Here is an 18,581-nt window from a genome sequence, read left to right as displayed (position 1 = left end):
GAGAGGAGGGGAGATAGAAAGACAGACTTCTGCATGCACCCTGACTGGGATCCACCCGGCAACTCCCTCCTGGGGCTGATGCTCTGCCCATCTGGGGCCGTGCTTATAACTGAACTATTTTTAGTACCTGAGCTGGAGGCTCCACAGAACCATTCTCAGTGCCCAGGGCCTATGTGCTTGAACCAGTTGAGCCATGGCTATGGGAAGGGAAGAAAGAGAAAGCCGGGGGCGGGGGGTGGAGAAGCAGATGGTCGCTTTGCCTGTGTGCCCTGACCAGGAATTGAACCCTCAACATTCACATGCTGGGCTGACACTCTATGACTGAGCCAACTGGCCAGGGCCCATCCCTTCACTTTTAGTCTATGTGTATCTTTTATTCTGAAATGTGTCTTTTGTAGACAGCATATATATGGGTCTTGTTTTCTTTCTTTTTTTTTTAATAAAAAATTTTTTTGTTTGCTTATTGATTTTAGCGAGAGGGGGAGAGAGACAGAAATATCAGTCTGTTCCTGTACGTGTCCTGACCAGGAATTGAACTGGCAACCTCTGCACTTTGGGCTAGTACTGTAAACCAAGCTATCAGGCCAGGGAGGGTTTTGTTTTCTTATCCATTGAACTACCTATATCTTTTGATTGGACCATTTAAGTAATTTACATTTAAAGTAATTGTTGATAGGTATGTATTTATTACTATTTAATTCTTTTCTGTGTGTGTGTGACAGAGACAGAGAGAGGGACAGATAGAGACAGGAAGGGAGAGAGATGAGAAGCATCAATTCTTCATTGTGGCACCTTAGTTTTTCATTGATTGCTTTCTCACATGTGCCTTGACTGGGGGGCTACAGCAGACTGAGTGACCCCTTGCTCAAGCCAGTGATCTTGGGCTCAAGCTGCTGAGCTGTGCTCAAACAAGATGAATTCATGCTCAAGCTGGTGACCTTGGGATTACTAATCTGGGTCCTCCGTGTCCCAGTCTGATGCTCTATCCACTGCGCCACCACCTGGTCAGGCTGCCATTTTATTCTATTAACTGTGTTCCTCTGTGGGATTTCCCCCCCCTTCTTAAAGAACATCCTTTAACATTTCTTATAATAATGGTTTGGTGATAATGAACTCCTTTAGTTTTTCATTTTTAGGGAGTTCTTTATTTCTCCTTCAATTTTAAATGATATCCTTGTTGGGTAAAGTAGTCCTGGTTATAGATCCTTGGTTTTATCCTTTGAATATTTCCTGCCAATTCTGTCTATCCTGAAATGTTTCTGTTAAGAAATCAGCTGACAGTATTATGGGAGCTCCCTGGTAGATGACTGTCTTTCTCTTGGTGCTTTTTTTTTTTTTTTTTTCAGTGAGGGGAAGGAGGCAGAGACAGACTCCCACATGCGCCCTGACTGGGATCCACCCAGCCAGCCCACTCGAGGGTGTTGCTCTGCCCATTTGGGGTGTTGCTCTGTTTCTCAGCAACCAAGCTCTTCCTAGCACCTGAAACAGAGCCTATAGAGCCATCCTCAGTGCCTGGGGCCAACTTGCTCCAATCAAGCCATGGGTACAGGAGGGGAAAAAGAGAGAGAGAGAGAGAGAGAGAAGTGAGAGGGGGAGGGGTGGAGAAGCAAATGGGTGCTTCTCCTGTGTGCCCTGAATGGGAATTGAACCTGGGACATCCACATGCCAGGCTTATACTCTAACACTCAGCCAGTCACCAAGGGCCTTTCTCTTGCTGCTTTTAAGATTCTCCTTTTGTTATTGAACCTTTGCCATTGTAATTATAATGTGTCTTGGTGTGGATCATTTTGGTTCATCTTATTTGGGACTCTGTGCTTCCTGGACTTGAGTACCTTTTCCCTCTCCCTGTTAGGGATGTTTTTAGTCATTTCTTTGTGTGTGTGTGTGTGTGTGATAGAGACAGAGACAAAGAGAGGGACAGATAGGGACAGACAGACAGGAAGGGAGAGAGATGAGAAGCATCAATTCGTTGTAGCACCTTAGTTGTTCATTGATTGCTTTCTCATATGTGCATTGATGGGGGGGGGCACTACAGCAGACCGAGTGACCCCTTGCTCAAGCCAGCAAACTCGGAGTTTTGATTAGTTATTATGTTCTTTAGTTCAGTGACTTCTTTTTTGCATTTTCTTATATTTTCTTTCTCTTTGTTGAAGTTCTCAATGTAAGTAAGCATCTTTATGACTATTACTTTGAATTCTTTGTTAGGTAAATTACTTATCTCTCTTTTGTTAAGCTTTTTTTCTGGGGTTTTATTTTATTCTTTCCTTTGGAATTTATTCCTCTACTTATTTATTTTGCTCATCTCTTTCCATTTTGTTTTGTTTTGATTTTTCTATGTGTTAGGGTAAACATCTACCTCTCCCAGTGTTGTGGAAATAGCTTTGTTTAGTTGATGAACCTTGTCATTCAACCTTTCCAAGCTCTTGGTTATATCTAGAACCTTTGTGATTATCTAAGGAGTCCGATTTATTCTTCGTATGTCCCAGTTGTTAAAGTTGTGCCAAGTCTTGCCATCATTCCAAAGGGAGGGATATCAGTCAGCACATTGTTGCAGGCTGACTGGAGCTGAACTCTCAGGCAACACCTTTTGAAGTATGCAAATATATATATTCTTCTGGGATTGCAATTATAACCCCTGCCAGCAACCAGACCAGATGATTTGGCAGTTTCTCCTTGGTGACAGTTATAAAAATTGAGGCTCCAGATGAGTATATAAGCTGATTTCTGGGAAGTAGCCCTCATTCCTTAGAGAAGCTCTGTTTAAGATGCTTCTTGATTTGGGTTGCCACAGTAGGGGTGGGGTTTTTGGCAAGACTTTGTATCTGCTTCTTCTACCTATCTTGATATGGTCATTTTAGCCGTGTTGTGGAGGAGATGTTCACTAGTTTTTCGGTCTTTTTAGGAGGTAATTGATCCATATGTGGCTGCAGGTTTGGTGTGTCCATATGAAGCAATGAGTTCAGGATCTCAATACATCACTATCTTTAACCCCTTACCTGCACCCACTTCTTACATTGATGGAATACCTAATTTATGAGGTCACACCACTAACACAAACTAAAAATGCCAATAGTTGCTCTCAGATTTTGTTTTAGCTATAGTAAGTCATATGTCCTCACCTCTGCCAATCAGCCATTAGCCAGTAATACAAAAAAGCAAGAATGGGTGATGGGATTCAGCAGGTTTGCACCAGTTCAGCAGAACTGATACATAATTTTTTGTTGAGTTTGGTGAACCAGTTATTAAAATGGCACTTGTAATCAGGGTTCTCTCTAAGGTGGGTGGCTTCACAGGCATAAATGTAAATCACAATTTTACATTCCTTTTTTCTAACATTCATCTGTGTAACAGCATAGTCTAAGCGCTAGCAGTAATGGTCATTCTGTCTATAGGTGAAAAAATTGCAAGTGAGGTTGCCAATCAAGAAGCAATATGGAGCCCTGGCCGGTTGGCTCAGCGGTAGAGCATTGGCCTAGCGTGCGGAGGACCTGAGTTCGATTCCCGGCCAGGGCACACAGGAGAAGCGCCCATTTGCTTCTCCACCCCTCCGCCACGCTTTCCTCTCTGTCTCTCTCTTCCCCTCCCACAGCCAAGGCTCCATTGGAGCAAAGATGGCCCGGGCACTGGGGATGGCTTTGTGGCCTCTGCCTCAGGCGCTAGAGTGGCTCTGGTCGCAACATGGCGACGCCCAGGATGGGTAGAGCATCGCCCCCTGGTGGGCAGAGCGTCGCCCCTGGTGGGCGTGCCGGGTGTATCCCCGTTGGGCGCATGCGGGAGTCTGTCTGACTCTCCTCGTTTCCAGCTTCAGAAAAATGAAAAGAAAAAAAAAAAAAAGCAGCAATATGGAAATCTTAAACAATAGTTTTATTGTTTTTTGTCAGGTATTATTTGATAGTTTTTCATTAATATTTTAAAGCTCTTATACCATAATCTAGTTTTATGTACCTCTTTTATTATTTAAATATTAAGTGTACAAAATAATAAACTACCTTTCAGTATATTGTTTTTTTATACTTAAAATGGCCATTTGGGCAGAGAACCAGTTGTTAAATTATTTGAATCCCACCACTGGGTGATGGGAAGCAGTTTTTGCATCCAGTTTTTAGGAGCAGAGCCTGGTGGATTTTATAGCTGATATTGTAGGTTATGATAAAAGATCAAATGTTTCCCCTTAAAATCAGTAACCAGACAGCATATCAATAGTTACCACTTCTATTCAACATAGTCCTGGAAGATCTAGCCAGTGCAATTAAGCAAGAAAAGGAAATAAAACATACCTAGGTTAGGAAGGAAATGGTCTTTATTAGTGGACTGTATTTTCATCTCAGTAATGGGTCAGCACACTTTTTATTTAAAGACACATATGGTAAATATTTTAGGTTTGTGGGGCATATGGTTTCTGTCACAACTACTCATCTGTGCCATTGTACACTGAAAGTAGCAATAGACAATACAATAAAAAATGGATGTGATATTATTTACAAAAGTAAGTGCTTGATACATGGGCCACAGTTTGAGGAACCCTAGTCTAGTTTGAAAATATGATGGAATCTACCAAAAAAGCTCATAGAAACAGTAAGTTTTAAAATGTTATAGGCCCTGGCCAGTTGCCTCAGTGGTAGAGCCATCACCTGGCATGTGGATGTCTCAGGTTTGATTCCCAATCAGGACACACAGGAGAAGCAATCATCTGCTTCTCTGTGTTCCTACCCTTCTCTCTCTCTCTCTTTCTTCTCCTCCTGAAGCCATGGCTTGATTGGTTCGAGTGAGTTAGCCCCCGGTGCAGATGATGGCTCCCATGGCCTCTACCTCAGGCATTAAAAATAGCTCAGTTGCCAAGCAACAGAGCAGTAGCCCCAGATGGGCAGAGCATTGCCCATAGGGGACTTGCTGAGTGGATCCCAGTCTGGGTACATGTGAGAGTCTGTTGCTCTGCCTCCCCTCCTCTCTTTGAATAATAAACTCAGTTGTATTTCTGTATACATGTAATAAACATTTGAACATGAAAAACAAAGCTGTTTACATCAATATCAAGAATTTTAAAAAGATAAATCTGTCAAAGGAGGTGAAAATAATACCAGTATACTGTCAATCATTCTCACATTGGTCTATAGATTCAATGCAATCTAAATTAAAATTTCAGCAGGGCTTACATTTAGAAATGGAAGAACAGATTTTAAAATTTATGTGAAAATGCAAAGGACTTAAAATAGCACTCTTTAGAGAAAAAAAAACAAAGTTGAGGGAATAATGTTACCTGATATCAAATTATACTATAGAACCGCAGTAATCAAAACATCAATTGCAAACAATACTCCGTGGCAGATACAAAACTGTCTGACACAATTTGAGCTTGCTATAGTTAGAAAGTCTAACCTATTTGGGTACTCTCTCCTCCATGAGACAAACCTTTATATAGACTTAGACAATGAAAAAAAACCCCCCAAAAATCCAAACAAACAAAAATAAATCAAGACATTGGCATAAAAACAGACATAGAGATCAATAGGATAGACTTGATTTTTGGGTTGTCAACACACAATACAATATACAAATGATGTATTGTAGAATTGTACACCTGAAATGTATATAATTTTATTAATCATTGTCACCCCAGTGAACTCAATTAAAAGGAAACATTTAGCCTAACCAGAAGGTAGCACAGTGGATGCACTGTGATGCATCCACTGGGATGCAGAGGACCCAGGTTTGAAACCCCAAGGTCACCTGCTTGAGCATGGGCTCACCTGAATACGAGGTCACCAACTTGAACATAGGATCATAGACACGACCTCATGGTCACTGGTTTGAAGCCCAAGGTTGCTGGCTTGAGCAAGGGGTCACTGACTTGATGGGAGCTCCCAAGTCAAGGCACATATGAGAAAGCAATCAATGAACAGCTAAGGTGCCACAACTATGAGTTGATGCTTTTCATCTCTCTCTCTCCCTTCCTGTCTGTCCCTGTCTCTCTGACTCTCTCTTTCTCTTTCTCTCTCTTGCAAAAAAGAAAAGAAAAGAAAGAAACATTTACTTTGAAAGAACTTATTTCATTGTGTCTTGAGTCAGGGAAAATCTAATAAAATAATATTCTTGAATTTTCCACAAAGAGTAAAAATGACCTGGAACCATAAAACTCCTAGAAGAAAACATTGATGGCAAGCTCCTTGATATCTGTCTCAGTGATGATTTTTTGGATTTGACACTAAAAGCAAAGACAACAGAAGCAAAAATAAACAAGTAGGTCTACATCAAATTAAAATGGCTGCTGCACAATAAAGAAAATCAAAATGAAAAGCAAAGTACCAAATGGAAGAAAATATTTGCAAATCATATATTCAGTAAGGGGTTTATAATCAACATATATTAAAAACTTATACAACACAATAGCAAAATAAAAATCTGATTAAGAAATGATCAGCCCAAGTACCCACCAATAAATGAGTGGATAAAAATGCTGTAGTATGTTCATGCAATGGAATACTACACCACTGTAAAAAAGAAGGGAATCAATCTAGCCTGACCTGTGGTGGCGCAGTGGGATAAAGCGTCGACCTGGAAGTGCTGAGGTCGCCGGTTCGAAACCCTGGGCTTGCTTGGTCAAGGCACATATGGGAGTTGATGCTTCCAGCTCCTCCCCCCCCTTCCCTCTCTCTGTCTCTCCTCTTTCTCTCTCTCTCTCTCTCTCTCTGTCTCTCTCTCTGACTCCTCCTCTCCTCTCTAAAAATGAATAAATTTAAAAAAGAAAGAAAGAAGGGAATCTTACCCTTTACAATAGCATGGATGGACCTGAAATTTATAATGCTAAGTGAAATAAGCCAGTCAGAAAAAGACAGACACCCTATGATCTCATTTATATGTGGAATCTAATGAACAACATTAACTGATGAACAAAATAGAAACAGAGGCATGGATAGATACATGGAACAGACTGACAGCTGTCAGAGGGGAGGGGTGTTGGTATACTAGATGAAAGAAAGTGAAAGGATTAGCTAAAAAAAATATGTATATATATGTATATATATTCATAACACATAGACACAGACAGCCGTGTGGTGATAGCCAGAGAGAAAGGGAGTAGGGCTAGGTGGAGGTGGGCAAAGGTGGGAGGAAAATGGGGACAGAGAGTGACTTTGCTTGGGCACACGATGCAGTGTGCAGACGATGTTTTATTGAGCTGTACACTTGCAACCTGTATGGTTTTAAGAACCACTGTCATTTCAATAATTTCAATTAATTTAAAAATATTAAGCCTGGTCTGTAGGGGCAAAAGCATTGACCTGGAATGCTGAGGTTGCTGGTTCAAACCTCTGGGCTTGCCAGGTCAAGGCACATACAAGAAGCAACCACTATGAGTAGATGCTTCCTGCTTCTCCCCCTTCTTTCTTATTCTTTCTTCCCCCCAATCAATAAAATCTAAAAAAACACACAAAAAACAAGAAGAAATGGTATATGCCTGACCTGTGGTGGCACAATGGATAAAGCATCGACCTGGAACACTAAGGTTGCCAGTTCAAAATCCTGTGCTTGTCTGGTCAAGGCACATAATGGGAGTTGATGATTTCTGCTCCTCCCCCTTCTCTCTAAAATAAATAAATAAATAAATAAATGGGGGAAGAAAGAGAGAAATCCATTCTCAAAAAAAAAAAAAAACAAAACCAAAAAACCCTAGCCAGATAGCACTGTTGGTTAGAGCATCGTCTTGAAGCTCAGAGATTGCTGGTTCGATCCCCAGTCTAGGCAAATAAAGGAACAAATTGATGTTCTTATCTCTCTCTCTCTCTCTCCCCCCCCCCCTTTCCTTTCTGGCTAAAATCAGTAAATAAAAATTTTTTTAAAAGGATGTTAAAGAATTAGCTATACAAAATTAAATAGGAAGCAAACTTTTCCTTTAATTAAAAAAATAGAGAATCTGAATAGATATTTTTCCAAAAAAGACATACAGATGGCCAACAGGTACATGGAATGGTGCTCAACATTACTAATATCAGTAAAATGCAAATCACTATGACAATGAGATATCACCTCATACCTTTTAGAATGGCTATCATCAGCTATACAAGAAATAAATGTTGGTGAAGATGTAGACAAAAGGGAATCCTTGTTGGGAGGATTGTAAATTGGTGCAGCCATATGGAAAACAGTATGGAGGTTCAAAATATTAAGTATAGGAATAGTGTTATTTATATTCTACTTCCTGGGTATTTGTCCAAAGAAAACAAAAAACACTAATTCAATAAAATACTGCACCCCTGTGTTCATTATAGCATTATTTACAGTAGCTATGCTATGAACACAATCTTAAGTGTCCATTGACAGATGAATGGATAAAGAAATTGTGTTACATGTTATACAGTGAATACTACTTAGCCATAAAAATTATGAAACCTTGGCCTGACCAGGCAGTGGCGCAGTGGATAGAGTGTCGGACTGGGATGCAGAGGACCCAGGTTCGAGATCCCGAGGTTGCCAGCTTAAGCATGGGCTCATCTGGTTTGAGCAAGACTCACCAGCTTGAGCCCAAGGTCACTGGCTTGAGCAAGGGGTCACTCAGTCTGCTGTAGCCCCCTGGTTGAGGCATGTATGAGAAAGCAATCATCAAACAACTAAGGAGACTAAGGAGCCGCAACGAAGAATTGATGCTTCACATCTCTCTCTTTTCCTGTCTTTCTGTCCCTATCTGACTCTCTCTGTCTCTGTCGCAAAAAAAAAAAAAAAAAAAAGAAACAACAAAAAAAGAAACCTTGCCATTTGCGACAACGTGGCTGGACCTTAAGGGTATTATGCTAAGTTAAATAAGTTAGAGAGAGAGCAGCATACACTGGATGATTTGCCATGTTTGTAGACTTGAAATGACACAAATGAAAAAAAAACAAACCAGAACAAAACTCATATATGGAGAACAGATTGGTAGTTATTAGGAAGTGAGGGTGTTGGGGACTATGCAAAATGGGTGAATGGGGTCAATTGTATGGTGATGGATGGTAATTAACCCTGAAACTAATATAATGTTATATACTAGTTATCTTAATTAAGAAAAAGAAATGAGTTCAGATTTCTCACGGACTAAAAGAATATCAAATACCTACTGCTTCAGCCATTACAAAATTATTTATAATGCAGTGGTGCCATTTTCATGTTGCACAGAAACGAACACAATTCATTTACCTTAAGAAGATTAAAATATTGTGATGATTCATCATGAAGGAACAGAAAGTTAGAGATCCAATCGTCCCTTGCCATATTGAGGTTTACTTTTCGCATTCTTACTGTATCACGGATTTTTAAATTGTATATGTCTAATTTTGTATCACAGATTTTTTGCTGTATCACAGGATTTTGTAGTATATAGGTATTTTTATATATTTATTATTTTAATTATTTTTGCAGTAAAATAAGCATTTTCTAGCCTAAAAATTTGATAACAATATAAAAATATAAAACATTAATTAAAACATTAAAGTGAAATAAAATACATGGGATACAGTAGATGAGTAGACGAAGACTCACATATATGGAAAATGCAGCTACAGTTACTTCCGCTTGAGCTACATGTGAGATCTTACAGGGTACACTTTTGGCTGATGGATGGGAGGCAACCAACCAGAGCACTGTGTTTATGTAGGTTTAAGAGTGTAAAAAGTGTTTAAGAGCATAGGAAATGTTTATAAGACTGTGGGAAAGGTTAATAACGGTGTGGGAAAGGTTTATAAGAGTGTAGGGATGGTTTATAAAGCCTTAAAATATACATAAATAATAAAATAAATATAAGGTCGCTACTTTGCGGATTTTTGCCTATCATGGGGGCAGGGGGTTCTGGAACCTAACCCTTGCAATAGATGAGGGACCACTGTATACTTTTTTTTTTTTTTTTTTTTTTTGACAGAGACAGAGAGACAGGGACAGGGACAGATAGGAACAGACAGGAAGGGATGAGAGATGAGAAGCATCAATTCTTCATTGTGGCATCTTAGTTGTTTGTTGATTGCTTGCTCATTGATTGCTTTCTCATATGTGCCCTGACAGGGGAGGAGGGGGTACAGCAAATCAAGTGACCCCTTTCTCAAGCCAGTGACCTTGGGCTCAAGCCAGCGACTATGGGGTCATGTCTATGATCCCACACTCAAGCCAGCGACCCTGTGCTCAAGCTGGCAAGCCTGCACTCAAGCTAGAGACCTTGGGGTTTTGAACCTGGGCCCTCTGCGTCCCAGTTCAACGCTCTATCCACTGCACCACCCCCTCGTCAGGCAGAGATATACTTTTTTAAAATGTTTTCAGTGGTTTGTTGCCAATATGCCAAAGTTGCTGAGTTGTATCAAAGTGGCTAGTTATTTCCTTAGGTTGTTTTTATATTTTCCATATTTGTACTTTTTGTTATGCCATTTCTTCATCCCTTGCTCCAAAGACTCTCTGTCCCAGGCCAAACTCAAATTCTACCATCCCCATGTCATTTCTAGGACACAGTGTTCTTATTTTTCTTTTGAATATCTACCACATTTGCTTATTTCAAATCATTCAGTCTTTTAGTAAGAAAACAGAAAACAGAGGAACAAGAAATGTTTACCAACTTATTATGAGGCAAGCATTATCCTGATCTTAAGACCAGGGCAAGATGTTACAAGAAAAGACACAATAGGCCAACATCTCTAGTGAGGATAGATGAAAGCATACTTAATAAAATGTTACTAATTTGAATCTAGCAATATATACTGCTCACAAAAGGAGATATTTCAAAATGAATATGAAATGATAAAATAGCCCCTAACTTTTGTGAGCAGTATATACAATAGATCATGGAATAATCTGGCCAAGTGGGCTTTATCCCAGGAATAAAAGGGTTGTTTAATACTTAATTAAACACAGAAAAAGATCATCAGAGATGACTTCTGAAATGGTGGCATGAAATGCTCTACAGACCCTCTTCCAGCAAAACCAGTGTAACTGGTAAAAATTTAAATAAGAAACAATAGAATCCCAATCAACCATTTAAATTAAAATCTCTGGAAATGGTTCTAAGGCCATATTCCAATGTAATAAAAAACGTTTATTCAAGAAAATCTACTAAATTTTACTAAGAATGGTGATAGTCTGTGGCATATGAGCCGCAGCCTGCTCCCTCTCTCAGTCAAAGGAATGGAAGCCTTACCCCAAGCAGATGCAGACAAGTGCACAGGCTTCATCCCACATCCCATTCACTTAACTCCATCTGGGATCATGGTTTTTGTGTAGAAGAGGCAGATGCTGGCACTTTTCATTCGTTCCCAGCTCCATGCTGCAGAAGCTGTGTTCTAGGCAAGAACAAATAAGAGGTTTGGGACTCTTTTCCTTCACCCAGTCCCCTTCATAGGGGGAAAGAATCAATAAGCCCTCATCCCAGATTGATAATAAGGGTGGAACTTTCATACTGGGAAGGGAAAGTGAGAAGACTAGAAATGACTGCACCCAACCAGCACCCTAATATTCATAAATAGAGGTGTCACTCTGGGTGAAGCTGCCCACTGATTTTACCACCAGCTCCAGAGAAGTGGTACAAAAATTTCACGTAGGGGGAGAAACAGGCCATAAGAGCAAACTCTGAAGCTCTCCCCAAGGGAACTGACTTTACTTAGGACAGTATGGTAAAGTTTAAAAACAACGGTGTTTTTTGGTGGGAGGCAATTAAGAGAAGACTCAGAACTCTGTGAGTCTAACAAGATAAACTGTAGACCAGCTAGACCGGATTTAATAGAATAATACTGAATAAGACTGTAAAGCAATTTATGTCCACTTCATTCTTTTTAAAAAATTATTATTATTTTTTAACATTTATTTATTAATTTTAGTGAGAGAGGAAGGAAGAGAGAGACAGGAACATTGATCCATTCCTGTGTGTACCCTGACTGGGACTGAACCATCAACCTCCGCACTCCAGACGACGCTCTAATCAACTGAGCCATCTGGTCAGGGCTATGTCCTCTTCACTCTTAAAAACAATAAAGCAATGAGCTGGCAGTTAGGGGAGGCTAACAGCTGGGTTTGATATACCATCAGAGACAGACAACTTAGCAGAGCAATCAGCGAAAGAGACAAGGAGAGCTCCGCTCAAGCTCCTGTCACCCCAGAATATTTGTGTGCATGCCCTAGGCTGTGCCTTTTGAGGAGCAGCATCAGAGGCTGGCCACCGTGAGGGAGATAGACTTCACTGAAGTAGTTCAGCCAGGTCATTAAAGAAATAAACTAGCCACAACAACAATCCCTGGATGGGTAGGACATTGGTATCCAGATTTAACAAATATACTACCTAAAATGTATAGTATAAACCAAATATTACAAGACATACAAAGAAATGGGAATGCATGTCCCATGCAGAGGATAAAAAGCAGGCAATAAAAATGCCTTTGAAGGTATTCAGGTAACAGACTATCTGCACCAATTAAAAGACACAGATTCCTAGAAAAAATAAAAAAGCAATACCAAATGTTATTTACAAGATAGCCACTTTAAATGTAAAGATACACATAGGTAAAAAATAAATGATGCAGAAATATATGCCAAGCTAACACTAATCAAGAGAATGCAGAAGAGGATGTATTAATTTCAGACAGATATGGCTTTAGAGGAAGGAAAGTTATCAGGGACAGAGGAGAGGGGCATTATGTCATGATAAAAGGGTTGATTCTCCAGAAGACATAATGACCTGTATGCACATAGAGAGTGTCAAAATATGTGAGGGGAAACTTGCCAGAATTACAAGAAGAAATAGATGAATCCACTGTTATAGTTGGAGACCCTACTCCGCTATCAGAAGTGTTCAGATCCATTAGGTAGAAAATCAGTAAGAATGTAGTTGAGCTCATTGTAGACATCTGTAGACTGTTTCATCCAGGAAGAGCAGAACACACATTCTTCTCAAGCTCACATGGCATATTTACCAAGATAAACCACAATATGGGCCTTAAAACACACCTTGACAAATTTAAAAGAATGTAAATCATACAGTGTCTGTTCTCAGACCACAGCAGAATTAAACAAGGAATCAATAATAGAAAGTACATAGTTGGAAAATCTCAGTATATTTGAGATTAAACAACACATTTCTAAATAACACATGGGTCAAAGAAAAATTTTCAAGAGAAATTTAAAAATATTTTGAACTATTTAATAAAGAAGCTTAAGGCCTGACCTGTGGTAGCGCAGTGGATAAAGCGTTGACCTGGAATGCTGAAGTCGCCAGTTCAAAACCCTGGGCTTACTGGGTCAAGGCACATATGGGAGTTGATGCTTCCTGCTCCTCCTTTCTCTCTCTCTTTCTCCTCTAAAATGAATAAAAAAATTAAAAAAAAAAGCTTAAGGAAATAAGGATCACATTTATTTGTTAAGTGCTTCTCGATATAGTAATACTCCCCCCCCCCATTCTACATGGCTTTTTTTTTTTAAACAAAATATCATGGTAACATTTACTGAGTACTTACAAGTATTGGGGTGATTTTTTTTCTTTATAGAAAAAAATACATATTAAAAAAATAATTGTTCAAGCAGTTAAACAATTCTAATCTAGTAAGATAATAGAAATTACATATCTGGCCTGATCTGTGGTGGCGCAGTGGATAAAGCGTCGACCTGGAAATGCTGAGGTCGCTGGTTCGAAGCCCTGGGCTTGCCTGGTCAAGGCATATGTGGGAGTTGATGCTTCCAGCTCCTCCCCCCTTCTCTCTCTCTCTGTCTCTCTCTCTCTCCCTCTCTCTGTCCTCTCTAAAAATGAATAAATAAAATAAAAATAAAAAAATTAAAATTTAAAAAAAGAAATTATATATCTATTATTTATAGCTTTAAAAGTAACACTAGAAAAATATTTAGCTTATGTTAACTCATATGTAATATTACTACATATGTCAGAATTAGGTTCTCAAGTTAGCATGAGGCAAAAAATCTTAACTTGCCAAGGTTCTTGTTAAATTTGATAAATATGAATAATACAGAGATAATACAAAACTAAATCTTGCATCTAAAGCAGCTGTGTTTTTCAATATTGGAAGAAAATAATTATTTTCTTTCCACCTGAGTACTAGACTAGATGACGTTGTTAGTGTATTTTGTGTTTAGGTTGATTTGAAATTATAACTGTGGCTTAAATACTTGAATCATATACATTATAAATAACCTTTTTCCCTATAAAGACTTCCTGAATTAACTATGTGGAAAACAGATTTTCATTTTTGATCTTATGCTCTTTCTAGGGTATAATCTCTTTCAGTGGAATATTTCTCTTTGTCACACACACACGCACACATACTTTGGTGTTGGCCACACTCATTTACTTTAATTTCTAAATTTAAATGCATGTGTACATGTCATCCTCTTATTCTAATCTTTACTGGTTGTTCTTTGCTTCTAATTCATATACTCTTCATTCCTATCACAGAAATTGTGGCTTTGGTAGAGACAGCAAGTTGACTTAAATTACCAGAATTAGTTTTCTAGTTCTAAATATTAAACAGATATGTAATAAATGTGCTATATGATTACATGGTAGCACTGGAAATGACTTATGATATACTCTTTTCCTATTTCTATGAGGTTCTAATTTAGGGCAGGTCAAAGTTTTTCACTTAAAACTTCATACGTTAGCCAATCACAGCATGTATCAGTTGCATAGATGGCAACTTAAGTCCTGTACTCACAGATCTCTACTTTTTAGAATAAGATATTTTAAAGCTAAAGCAATAAAACTTATTCATTTTCTGGGAAGAAATAAAACCACTTAGTATACATTATCTCTAAGAAAAAAAGTACAATTTTAGTTACAATTTTGGTTGCCAAATTATGAATCTTTCTAGGACCCTAAACCCTTACTCTTTTCTTAAGAGTATTTTAACTTCTGTTTCTTAAAGTAGAATTAAAATTGCTTTTGTTCTGCTTTTGTATGTGCTTTGAAAAGTTATTTTAAAAAAGATTTTATTTATTCATTTTAGGGAGGGGGAAAAAGAAGGGTGGGTGCAGAGCAGGAAGCATCAACTCCCGTATGTGCCTTGACCAGGCAAGCCCAGGGTTTCAAACCGGTAACCGCAGTGTTCCTGGTTGACACTTTATCCACTGCGCTACCACAGGCCAGGCGAAAAGTTATTTTTTAAAAACATACTTAAACTTCAGATCATGATTGGCCTCATTTTTCTATTGTTGAGTTTAATTATCTTTGGTAGTCTTGAAACTTTTAACTTTAAATTCCTTATAAATCAATTTAGGATGATTAAATTTGAATGAAACTTTTACTTGAATATTCCAAAGTGGGTCATACCCTTTGGATCTCTTCCAGGTAAGAGAAACATAGAAGCATAACCCAAAAACTCCCTAAAAATCTATTGGGAACTGAAGCTTCATTGTAACTGAGAATTTTCTTGGCATTAAGTCATTTCATGCTTCATTAAATATATCTCCTGCAACAAACCACAGAAATATGCACTGCCGTCACCTAGAAAGTATAGAATTATCTGGAAATAAAAGCAATTATTAAATGACTCCTGTGTCCATAGTACTAATACTTTCTGAAAGGAGAAAAAGGATGAACTATAGACCACTTTCTCAGCCCCTGCCCTGACCCCAAAGTGATCTGTATTGCAAACATTAAATTATTATTTGCATTTATTGTGCACATTGGGCATTATTTCTGAATGTTTAACTTGGAAACATTTCAGTTCTTTGAGTCTTTATGGGATACTTTATATACAGAATTATACTAGTATTATGGATACTTTTAGTTAATGTATAATTGTTGGGGTGACAAGCCTACTTATAAAAATTTAAATACAGAATATGCCATATAGTATAGTTAAAGATATATAAAGGCTAGTATAGTTAGGAAAGACTTCAGATAGAGGAGAGTGGTACCAAGTAGAGAACTGACAATTCTTGAAAACCATAGATGAGTTTATAGAAAAGTTTGTGTGATGTTTAATATGGAGGTGTTTTCCTTCTTTTAGCTCCTGTAGGCTCTGTTGTTAGTGCCTCCAATTTGGGACCAAACGAATGTTCATTTGTATTACATTTACCTTTTAACATTTGCCTATCTAGCCCCAAACTGGATGGTATTCCCCCAAAATGAAGATAGTGTTATACTTCAATGTAATTAATTTGTACCCTACTGTCTTGCATATAGTAGGTACTCAGTGATACTTCACAGTTACACTATCTTCAGAAGTTGAAAGTTGATGAGTTTCCAGTAATTATTTCTCAAATACTATTATATTGTATTTTCCTGTGTGACAATTGCAATACCATAGTTAGGTGTCTTAGAAGCTCCTTTTATATAGCTTCCAGTGCTGGAAAATCAAAAATGGGAGGGTGAGGATGTATATTAGATTTAGCATACCTACCTGACACTTTGGACTTAACTAAAAAGTGGGCAGTTATCCTTGGATTATTTAATTATTGCATAATTTTATGTGTTCATTTTTCATAGTAAATTTATATCTGTTAGGTAGACATGTTTTCTTCTGCCTGGGTCAGTGTCTAAGTGAGACCTGTCAATTCTTCTTTCATTAAGTTTATCTAATTTATTATTATGTGGTAAGATATATATAACATAAAATTTACCATTTTAACCATTTTTAGTGTATAGTTCAATGGCATTACATTATTTATATTGTTGTATAGCCATCATCACAACTGTCCGTCTCTAGAATTGTTTATCATTTCTTACAGAAAGTCTTTACCCATTAAACAAGAACTCCTATTTCCCCTCCTTCACCAGCCCTTGGTAACCACTATTCTACTTCCTTTCTCTACAAATTTGACTTTTCAAGTTATCTCGTATACATGGAGTCATACAATATTTATCCTTTTGTGTCTTATTTCACTTAGCATAATGTCTCTAAGGTTTATCCATGTTGTCATATGTATCAGATTTTCATTTCTTTTTAAGGCTGAACAATATTCCATTATACAGGGGGTCCTTGGTTTACAACACAGTTCTATTCTTATGACAGTGATATAACCCAAATTTTGGTGTAAGTCAAAACATACGCTAGCCTAAGTCACTTACCTATCCTAACACTGTTGTAAACTCATAATCTGGAACATAAAAATACAACTAAGCCACAGAAAAATGAAAAAGACATAAATATACACAGTACTGCATATTCTTCAGCTGCATGCAACCAAACGAGTTTGCCCATGCAGTCCGTAAGTACGACACTAACAGTGTAAGCTGAAACACTCACATCTCTTTTTTTTAAGATTTTTATGGGAATGAGTATCATAAACTCAAAATGTTGTATGTTGGGATTGTCATAACCCGAGCACTCTCTGTATGTATATACAGGCAAACCCTGACTTATGAATGAGATAGGTTCTGAGGTTTGTCCCTAAGTTGAATGTGTATGTAAGTTGAAACAGGTTCATTTACCTATTTAGTGAAACTTAGACAGATGTTTGTCTTAGTATTTATTTTTGCCTCTCTGTGCATATAAATAATTAAGCATTTTCAAACCTACAGACCCTCTCTCGTTTGTAACAGTGGGACTCCCTGTACTGCATTTTATTTAACCATTCATATGCTGATAGATATTTGGGTTGTTTCTACTTTTTTGGCTATTTTGAATAATATTGTTATTAACACTGGTTATTTCTGAGTGTTCATGTATTTTCCATTTCTCCCTACTCTTTTCTAGTTAATACAATTCTTTTGAGAAAATATTTTTAAATAACTCAAAATGTCATTAGTTGTTTCTTCATTTTTTGGATACTGTCCTCTGTACACATAATATTTGCCAATAGGAGGTATAAATAAAGTACTCTGGGCATCCATGGAAGTGATAAAGAGTTATTTAAAGTAAACCAGGGACATGTTATAGAGGAAGTGTTTATCATTTCCTCTGAGGCTTGAAAGATATGTAGTACTTTGATAAACATTTGGATGATGAGGCAGGTTTTCAAAGATGGAACATTTTAAAAGCTACAGAATCAAAGCAGTCCTAGGTATGTTTGAAAATAGTGAGAACTTTATTGGCACGTATGTAGTTGTTTACACTGAAGAAATATAATAAGAGAAAAATCTGGAAAATATTTGGGGTCAGAATTTCCATATGGAAGTCTGAATGACAATGGAATTTACTTTATTTTATTCAATGACCTTGTTATTTGGGGTCTAGGATGAGTAGTAAGGTTTGTGAGGTCAAGTGAGGCTGAGGACCACCAGAGCAGACACTATGAAGTGGATTTATAGTTTAAGGGAAAGTACTAGATAGTAAGAAGGGAAAGGTCAGAGTTTTATGTCTGAGAAGTAGGATAATTCCATATTACAATGAATCTTAACAATAGACCTGCCAGTGAGTAGAAAGTGATTTATTTCAACTGATCATATGATAGTTTTCCTCAGTCTCTTGATATGGTAAATTACACTAATCAGTTTTAAATATTGAATTAGCCTTGAATTCCCCAGATAAATTCCACTTATAGGGATGTATTGTTCTTTTACATATTGCTGGTTACAATTTGCTAATATTTTATTGGGGATTTTTCATCTATATCCATGAGGGATATTTATCTCTAGTTTTCTTTCTTTTTTTTTTTTTTTTTTTTTTTTTCTGAAACTGGAAACGGGAGAGACA

The 18,581-nt window shown here is 37.8% G+C and overlaps 1 protein-coding gene and 1 non-coding gene across 5 annotated transcripts in view; both read left to right on the top strand.

Annotated features, from left to right (window-relative positions):
- SBF2 (SET binding factor 2) overlaps window positions 1-18,581 on the top strand; it is a 513,016-nt gene that overhangs the window by 165,161 nt on the left and 329,274 nt on the right. The window lies entirely within an intron of this gene.
- Window positions 5,307-5,430, top strand: LOC136321195 (small nucleolar RNA SNORA28). Its single transcript, XR_010728478.1, has one exon. It is a non-coding gene; the product is annotated as a small nucleolar RNA SNORA28 (small nucleolar RNA).

This window comes from Saccopteryx bilineata, chromosome 1, assembly GCF_036850765.1.
Source record: "Saccopteryx bilineata isolate mSacBil1 chromosome 1, mSacBil1_pri_phased_curated, whole genome shotgun sequence".
Lineage (NCBI taxonomy): Eukaryota > Metazoa > Chordata > Mammalia > Chiroptera > Emballonuridae > Saccopteryx > Saccopteryx bilineata.
The sequence above is the reverse complement of the archived record's forward strand: the minus strand, read 5'-3'. Positions and strand labels throughout refer to the sequence as shown.